Below are 9,490 nucleotides of genomic sequence, written 5' to 3' on the forward strand. Positions count from 1 at the left end.
CCTGTGACCCGGGCAGAAGCTGGACTGGTAGGGATCAAGCGTGGAAGTGTCATCCAGAAAGCTCTGCAACTGTATCGCCACCGCCCTCTCTGTTAATTTGCTCAAATAGGGCAAATTGGAGACCAGCCAATAGTTGGCCAATTCAGCTGGATCCAGGGATGGTTTTTTTTCAGGAGAGGGCGGACCATCGCTTCCTTGAGAGCCCCCGGGAAAAGCCCCTCAGAGAGTGACTTGTTGATAATATCCCTGAGGGCTCCTTGAAACCCCTTGTGACCAGCTTTAATTAGCTATGAGGGGCACGGATCAAGGCTGCATGTGGTTGGGCGTACTGTTGAGATCAATCTGTCAACTTCCTCAAGGCTGAGTCGACTGAAATAATCCAGAATGGGACCAGAAGATGCGCATGGAGCCTCGAGTTCACTCACTGTCTCAAGTGTGGCTGGCAGGTCGTGGCAGAACGACAGGACTTTATTTGCAAAATAGCTTGCAAAAGCCTCACAGCCTATGTCCAATTCCCTAACATTTTGCCTGCCCTGTGGCAGAGCTGTCAAAGACCAAATCATTATATACAATTGGGCTGGGTGTGAGCTTGCAGATGCAATCGTGGCTGTGTAGAACTCCCTCTTCGCAGTCTTGACTGCCATCTCATAGGACCCCATAAACATCCTATAGAATGCTTTTGTAGCCTCATCACAAACACGCCACCACTGTCTCTCTAGCCATCTGAGCCCGCACTTCATCAGCCTCAACTCCTGGGTATACCATGGAGCCAGCCTAGAGCGAGGGTGCAGAGGGCGTCTGGGAGCGATCTTGTTGATGGCGGCCAAGAGTCAATCGTGCCAGTCCTCAACCAATTCATCCAACGAGCCACAAGGGGGCAATGGGTCCCAAAAGGCCAGCTGAAGCCGCAAAGGGTCCATTTGGCTCCACGGGCGAGCTAAAATATGCTCACCCCCCAAACAGGGTTGGGGAGACATATTCACTCAGGCCCTAAGGGCATGCTGGTCCGACCATGGAACTGCCATAGCAGTAATCCGGTCCACTGTAACCCCCGACACGAAGATCAAATCAAGTGTGTGACCAGCTCGGTGAGTGGGGGCTGTTACATATTGGGAGAGTCCTAGCGCTGCCATGGACAATGCCAGGTCCACCGCCTGAGAGGAAGCCGCATCATTGGCATGGACATTGAAGTCACCCAGGACTATCAGCCTCAGGTGCTCCAACGCCCAGCCCGACGCGGCCTCCACCAGGGATGGCAGGCTATCGGCCGGTGCGTTGGGCAGTCGGTACACCAGCTAAACTCTCCCCGGCCTCCCAGACAAAGCCGGCACACTCCATGCCCGTGAGCCTCATCGCCGGGAGCTCCCTGAAGGAGTAAGCCTCCTGAATGAACAGAGCCACTCCCCCCTGCCCCGTTGTCCAAGATTGGTAAAGGACCAAGAACCTAGGGGGTGCCAACTGGGAGAGCGCAACTGTCTCCCTGTCTCGCACCCAGGTCTTGGTCACGCACGCCAGGCCCGCATCCTGCTCCATGCCGTGACACTCCAGCAAGAAGTCCCAAAGGACTGAGGTCTTATTATTTATGGACCTGGCATTGCACATCACCAATGTCGGAGTGGGGTTCTTAATCCTTGCCCCACCAACTGCTACCTTTGGGATGGGGCACAGGCTGGAAGGTGGCTGAGCTTCTCTATTTCTCTGCCCCCTTCCCTTCCATTTTTGCCTGGTCCCACCGCCATACCTTCCCCTTCCCAGGAGCACTGGAATTGCCTGCCCAGCCATTCTGCACCTGATGGTCTTTGTCAGCCGCACTCGGCTCAAGCCTCAGACCGACCAGCTTGCTTGGTCAATGTCAGAATTCCACAATGTCCTTCCCCCGCTCTTCCTACTATACAAACCCCATTCAACTGTTGTTGCCACCCCCATCTGTTAATCCTCAGTATTTCTTTTTCCTACCCATATCATTGGGCTGGTAGCCTATAGATGCCTTTTTCTTCTCTATTTTCCCTTACACCCTGATGCATCTGACTGTGCAGGTGCAAACAAGGGATGAATGGCAAGTGATTCTGGGTTTTGTGAGAGTCTGTCAAGGGGAGTGACCTGACCATGACCTTGGGGGATGCTGCCTCTTTTGCAGTAATCATGGAGTTTTAGTTCTCAGACTGGGGGAAAGCAGCCACAAGCTACGATGATGTAATATTCAGATGACGTAAAGCTGGGCATCATCTGAATATTGATGACACTCAGTTCTAAAGCTATGAATGATTTCTCCTAAAGGCTTTGTGTAGAGGTTGAATAACCTGGAGGATAAGGTTGCACCATGGGGAACTCCACAAAATCCCCTTTGCCTACATTCAGGCAGAGGTCATCAACTAAAGCCACTAGAGGCGTCTTTGTCCTCTAGCCTGGCCTGAAATCAGACTGGAAAAGGTCTAGAGTTACCCAGCAAGAACTGGAGTTGGTCTGCTACTGCTCTCTCAACCAGGGCTATTTTTGGGCAGGAACGCACAGGAACAAAGTTCCGGCTGGCTCCTGAGTTGCCCACGCCCAGCAGGAACTTATTAGCATAATAGGCCACACCCAACAGCAGAAACTCATTAGGATTTGCAACATTGTCACTTTGCAACACACCCCTACAGAGCTCTTTTTACAGGGGCTTCTGTAAACTCTTGGAGGATTGGCTACATTAGGGGTGTGTCGCCTAATATGCAAAGGAGTTCCTGCTAGAAAAAGAGCCCTGATACAAATTCAACAAATGCATTAAATCGATCAGCAGACAGGCTTTTCAAAATCATTAAAATAATCACAGATAATTATAGATAAATTTAGGCAAATAGTACACATCCCAAAAGAACAGTGCATCACTATTTGTGAAGACAGATGCAAACATCATACTTATCATCTCCGTAGACTGTGCAAATATGATATATTAGAACAGGATATAGATCTAATAACCCAGTCCCTTTTAGTTAGATTTGCATCTCAACAGACTCAACACCTGAAAATAGTTCCTGCCTCTCTGGTGTTTTTCCTAAATTGAAGGGCCCAGTGTTATGCACTGGGAGGTTAACATCCTTGAAAGGACTGCACTGGGAAAGGTGTGGACATCACAGCGAAAGAATCACTGTCCTTTTGTTCTCAGAAAGATGCGCAGCTGTCTTTTTCATGATAATCAGCTTCATACTTGTTATTAAAATCCTCGTGAGAACGATAGCGGACAGATTTACTCTCCTCACCCATTGCACGGACTGGTTCAGAGGCAAGAAACTCCCCAACTGACCAGATCCTGATCTATCTTGGATTTAATGTGGCAGGCAATAGTGTTTCCCAGTACCCAAATAATATGAGACCATAAGATGAATTTATCCCAAAAATAAATAAATAAAAATAAATAGAACAAATCTAGAGTCCTGTGGCAACTTTAAGACCAAGAAAGATTTATTCAAGGTCTGAGCTTTCGTGTGCAAAGCACACTTTTTCACATACGTGTATTTTGCACACAAAAGCTCAGACCTTGAATAAACCTTTGTTGGTCTTAAAGGTGCCACGGGACTCTAAATTTGTTCTACTGCTTCAGACCAACATGGCTGACTACCTGGGTGAGTTTAACTAGTTTATTAAAATTAACTGATCAATGTCATCAAATATTAACTATGCTCGTACTTAATGCAGTGGGCTGTTTTGGTAAATCCACCCTGGCTCCAAACTCAGCCAGTGGCTTCTGCCAGCCTTGTTTATCCTTGACTGTACCTATTATGCTGAGAGGTGCCAAGCCCCGTCCCCCTTCCCTGGAGCTCCATTAAGCTCCTGCCAGGTTTGGAAAGATGTTGCTCAGTATGAAAGGTGCTCCTTCCCAAATCCCATCCCACCTTAAAGCCTGTTTCAGGCATGATTTCCATCATGCCTGATGGCTTATGATGCTTGCCACTCACACGCAAGCCGCTCTATCAAGGCCAAACAAGAGGATTAACCTAGGGTGATTTCCCACTAGCGCTGCTCTGGGCTCACTCTTCACTTTTGCCTCGATGGTAGGTGTCAATTTCACACAAGCTGCTGTGCGGCTGCATTTTGCCTCACAGCTTCATGCAATTTCCCCCGTGCCTACTCAATCCTCAAAAAACAGGATTGAGTAGACGCGGGGAAAATCGCACGAAGCTGCAAGGCAAAATGCGGCCGCGCAGCAGCTTGTGTGAAATTGACACCTACCATCGAGGCAAAAGTGAAGAGTGAGCCCGGAGCAGCGTTAGTGGGAAATCACCCCTAGTTTAACACCCCTTGCTCATTCTGCTGACTATAACGTCTTGCAGACCTTGACAGAGATTGGCTAAGTAAGCATCACAACCCTCAGGAGAGATACGGATGCCATCACCCCTGTACAGGTAAAGCATATCAAAACTAACGCCTTGGAAGGGATGTATGCCTCCCTGCCAGCCAGAATTTCTTGGCATCCGACCTTGTTGACTTTATACTGTGCTCTCTCAATTTTGGTGAGATTGAATGGCCCTCACCAGATCATTCTCTGCAACCGTCTTGTCCACACTACTACAACCTCAGGGCACAATGCCTCGGCTTTGTTCAAATCACTAATTATCCTGTAGGTCAACTTAAATCCTTGGGTTTGCACCAGATTGTTCTCACCCAGATGCACTATCAGGACTTCAAGATGACTTCCCTCTATCAGAACATGGTGGAGAGAAGGAAGGAGCTGGTTCCACACCATCTTCCACCTGCCCCACCATGAATGCTGTAGCAGTAGAATGGGTGCGCTTGCTGGACGGGTGTGCTCCATCTTGCTCTGATGTGAGCGCCCCATTATCTCCATGGATGGGAGGGGTCCCAGACGATTCTGGGGCCCCCCTGAGAGCTCAGTAGAAGTGAGCAGTGACTCACGAAAGCTCATACCCTGCCACAAATTTCGTTAGTCTTTAAGGTGCTACTGGATTCTTTTTCTACCACTACAGACAGACTAACATGGCTAGGGTAACCGAATAGGTTGGGACAGTGAAAAAGAGATTAAAATATAACTATGAACATGGTACAAATGGAGCTTCCGGTCTTGGCGACTTGCTGGATGGGCACACTCCATCTCGCTCTGATGTGAATGCCCCATTATCGCCACAGATGGGAGGGGTCCCAGACAATTCTGGGCCCTCCGAGAGCCCTTGTAGGGGGCTTGTAACCTGGGGGGCAAGAGGTGCCTATTCTAAGGCGGCAGCCGAAGAATTGAGGCTCCCCTTTGCCCTATAGGTCCTGCAGCTGTGAGCCCATCATGGATGGAGAGGTGCATGCCAGAGAAAATGAGCAAGAGATCTAGTGCCTTGGTGCTCCCACCCAGCCCTTGAAGCAACCGTCAGGATGAACTGTGAGTTTGAGCGTTTTTAACTAACTAAGTGGAGAAGTGATCAACCACGCAAAAGCCCTAATCTGAATTGGTAGAGGAGGAGGAGTGGGGAACCCCCCTGGGAAAAAATCGTGGTGCATAAAGCGAAGGGCAGAGAGCTGGCTGATGCTTAAAACCAACATAGCCAAAGATGGTGTAGACCAGCTCAGAGTGTAATTAAATAAACAGACCTTCAGAGTGTCCAAACAAACTTTTTCTTATGTAAACAGTGAGGAATTTCACATTACCCTTTTTAACCCGTTTTGAAGCCGTTTTTGATCCGTCGTGGAGTAAATCAGTATAGGGCTGCCATTTCACACATGGCTTTCCCCTTCCAGTAAAGAGCTGGATCTGAAGCGGTTTGCCATTTCAGACTGCACTGCTTTTTCATGCTTTCCCCCCACCGTTTTTCACCTATGCAGGCGACCTCCGGCTTTTTTTTTGAATGTTTGCTTTAGAGCGCTATAGTGCTATACTATACTATAGTGCTATACACAACACTCCAGGCATTCCAATGGGGTTGATATAATGCTGTTGCATTATAGCATTATACCGTTATAGCGCTATACTGCTCTAAAGCGAATGTTAGGAAAAAAGCCGGAGATTGCCGGCGCAGTCGAAAAATGGTGGGGGAAAGCGCATCGGAACTAGGAGAGGAAACTGAGGACTACTTGGAAGCAGTTGACAGGTGAAACGCTTCAGCCCCGTTTCCTAAACAAGACAGAAGCATTTGTGTGTGAAATTACAAATATATTCCGGTAGGGAACCGGTTCTAAAACGGTTGTGTCTGAAATGACAGACCAGAAACTGTTTGGGAACCGTTTCTCTTCTGGATTATATTGTCTCTCTGAAATTCCTCAATGTCTCTATGAGGAGATAAAATGGCGCCAAAAAAGAATCCTCCTCTAGGAGTTGCCAGCTCACAGTCATTGAGACACAAGCCGGAAGTGCCTACTGATTTCCCAAACATGTTAAGTACGGCTTTGCACCCTCTGCTGGACCAGATGACTAATCTCAACAGTAAATGTGATGATATTCAGAAACAGCTGAAACAACTACGAAGACAGAATAAACTCACAAAACAGTTGTACAAGTTGAAGCTAAGACGAATTTGATAAACCAGAGATTGGAGGTGATAGAAAAAGAGCAGATTTCTAACAACGAGCAGCTACTACAACTTCAAATGGAGAAATCATTATATGTCTTGAGGTTCCAGGGTATCCCAGAAAAAAAATAGGAGAACTTAAAAGAGCTATTAAGTGAAGCACTGGCACCAGTGACAGATTTGAAAGTGGAACTGATACAAAGCGATATGGATATGGTTTATCGAACATACCCAGATTTCATTAAGAAAAATAAACTGCCTGGTGATGTATTTGTTATGTTCTCCAAGAGATCAACGAAAGATACAATCCTAAAAGCTACTAATGAGACAACCCTGAAAATCCAAGATGAAGAAATCTGAATACTAAAAGACATTCAATTTGAAATACGAAAGTGGAGCAGACAGTATAAAAATCTAACCTTTTTTACACAAACAATCAATTCCTTAGTAAAGGTAAAGGTTCCCTTGCTCGAAAGCCAGTCGAATCCGACTCTAGGGTTGCAGTGCTCATCTCTGTTTCAAAGCCAAAGAGCCAGCGCTGTCCGAAGACATTTCCGTGGTCATGTGGCCAGCATGACTAAACACCAAGGTGCACAGAATGCTGTTACCTTCCCACTGATATCCATTCCTTACAGATGGATATTTTTGGAAGGTCTTATCTTCAACTACAAAGATAAGAAAGAGAAGATTGACTCTGTACAAAAAGCAAAAGCTTTTGTGGAGAAACATCAAACAATAGCCAAAGAAAAAGGGAAAACAGAGGACACTAAAACTGAAGAAGAAAGTGAACATGAATCGGGAGGCAGTGGAAGTACAACTGACAAATCATCAGAGGACTCTGATGATGAAAAAGGAGTAGCTGCTTTGAAACTAATCAAAGTTAGACTGATCTATGATAAGATCAAACACAAGTTTAACTCTGAAAGTCTTTTATCTGTTTGTTATATGAGAAACTGGCTTACATCTATTTTGGCTAAATATACTTGCTTTAGTTTGATTCTATATCAGTCTTAAGCAGTTATATTCCTCTTATATTTTTTAATTTACTTTAAGGTTGGGAAATACAATAAGCTTTTTATACATTTATGAAAGATGATCCTTGCTTTAGCTTTGTATTTTAGTCTTAGCTCCTTCTTCCCTTTCCTTGTAGTATATGTAGTGGAAAAGCAATAAAATTAAAAAAAAACATGGTACAAATGTACAAAATGCTGGTGTTTAATTTAATTTAATTTAATAATGCATATAGAAATGCTAAAATATGATTGAAAACCACAGTCGTATAGTTCAGCATATAAATACCTAATCCCAGGATCGAAACAAATATCAGGTTTAAAAGTACATATTGTCTACATATACAAGAACCAATACTGTATGAGTTTCGGCGCAAAGTCTTCTTCAATGATATAAATCAATCTGCGCACTCCATTAACTTAATAATTAAATACAGGAAACTGACCATATAAAGAAAATTAGAAAGAAGGAAAAATAAACAATAATTATCTCAATGTTTGATGGGAAAGAAAATTAATTTACATTTTAGAATTCATAAAATGTGGATAGCTACCTTACTTTCATTAAGATGTTCACTCATGGAGTAAGAGGTATCAAATTTTCTTGTAATCCAGCATGAGCAATTTATCAAAATGCAGAATATTTCCTTTGCCCACGAATCTAAAATGTGCACAAAATATATTGCCCAGAAAGTGCAAACTGAAAATCTCCTTATTGGTCGAGCAAAAAAAGTGGTGAATGGCCAATTTTTAAAAACTGTCCAATATTTACCTTCTTAGGTCAGATCAGACATGCTCAAAGATTCAATCGAACAACCTGAAAGAATCAGCATCATAGTAACCCAGCCCTCCCCCCCAATATATAGAAAGTGTGTGTGTGTGTGTATATATGATGCAACAGAAAGAATGACAGAGATAACCAACAACACATGAGAGGAATATTACATCAGCCAACTTGCAAACCTCAACCCGAAACAGCAGCCAAGTTCATCAGACACACAACTAGTAAACCTCTTCATTCAAACGTCTGGACACCAAAGTATCCAACATGAAGATCTAGAACCGGGGTGGCCAAACTTGCTTAACATAACAGCCACATAGAATAAACGTTGGATGTTTGAGAGCTGCAAGACATGAACAAATATTACATTTTTATTGGAAAATTTGCAAATTTGCTTTTTATTAATATTAAATTAGACTGTGCGAAAGAGCTGCATGTGGCTCCCGAGCTGCAGTTTGGCCACCGCTGATCTAGAAGGACTCCCTTTTCTCCCAAAGCCAAATTTGTTGTGAAGAGTGCACCTGCCGTTTTTCTATGACCCAGAACTTAAGGTCCTTATCTGTGTGTCCCAAAGTCATGCAGTCCTTCATAACTGAGGCCAGTGATTTCTGCTGTCTGTTGCAGCTTCTGTGTTCAGATATTTTCACTGTAACCAGCTGCATTGTCATTCCCACATACAATAAATCACATGGACACTGTATATAATACATGACACATCTTGAGTTACAGTTAACAAAAGATCTAATACGGCAACTTCTGGTCCTTGAAGAATTTTGGAATACATTGGTTCTAAGGTCAAGGCAACAAACAGAAGAATTGCCACATGGCAAATAGCCCCATACCTGCCAGGGTATCATCCAAAGTATGTTCTTTAAGTGCACTCCTAACCAACACATCTTTAAGATTTTTAACTCTCCAAAAAGTAAACAGGGGTTTGGACCTACAGCTAGGTATATCAAAAAACGGTACCACTGTTTTTCAATTATTAGTTGTTGTAGATTTTCTGGGCTCTATGGCTGTGTTCTTGGCATTGTAGGACCTGGCGTTCTGCCAGCAGCTGTGACTGGCGTCCTCAAAGGTATAACACAGGGAGTACTCTCTGTGTCAAGGTGAGAAGAAAAATGGTAGGCAGGTAATCTATATACTAATAGCGAAGTTGCCCCCGTGAGTGCGGATTGCTAAATCTGCACTCCGGGGGCACTTGGGGGGAGGGG

This window comes from Gekko japonicus, unplaced genomic scaffold, assembly GCF_001447785.1.
Source record: "Gekko japonicus isolate JY-2015 unplaced genomic scaffold, Gekko_japonicus_V1.1 scaffold4085, whole genome shotgun sequence".
Classification (NCBI taxonomy): domain Eukaryota; kingdom Metazoa; phylum Chordata; class Lepidosauria; order Squamata; family Gekkonidae; genus Gekko; species Gekko japonicus.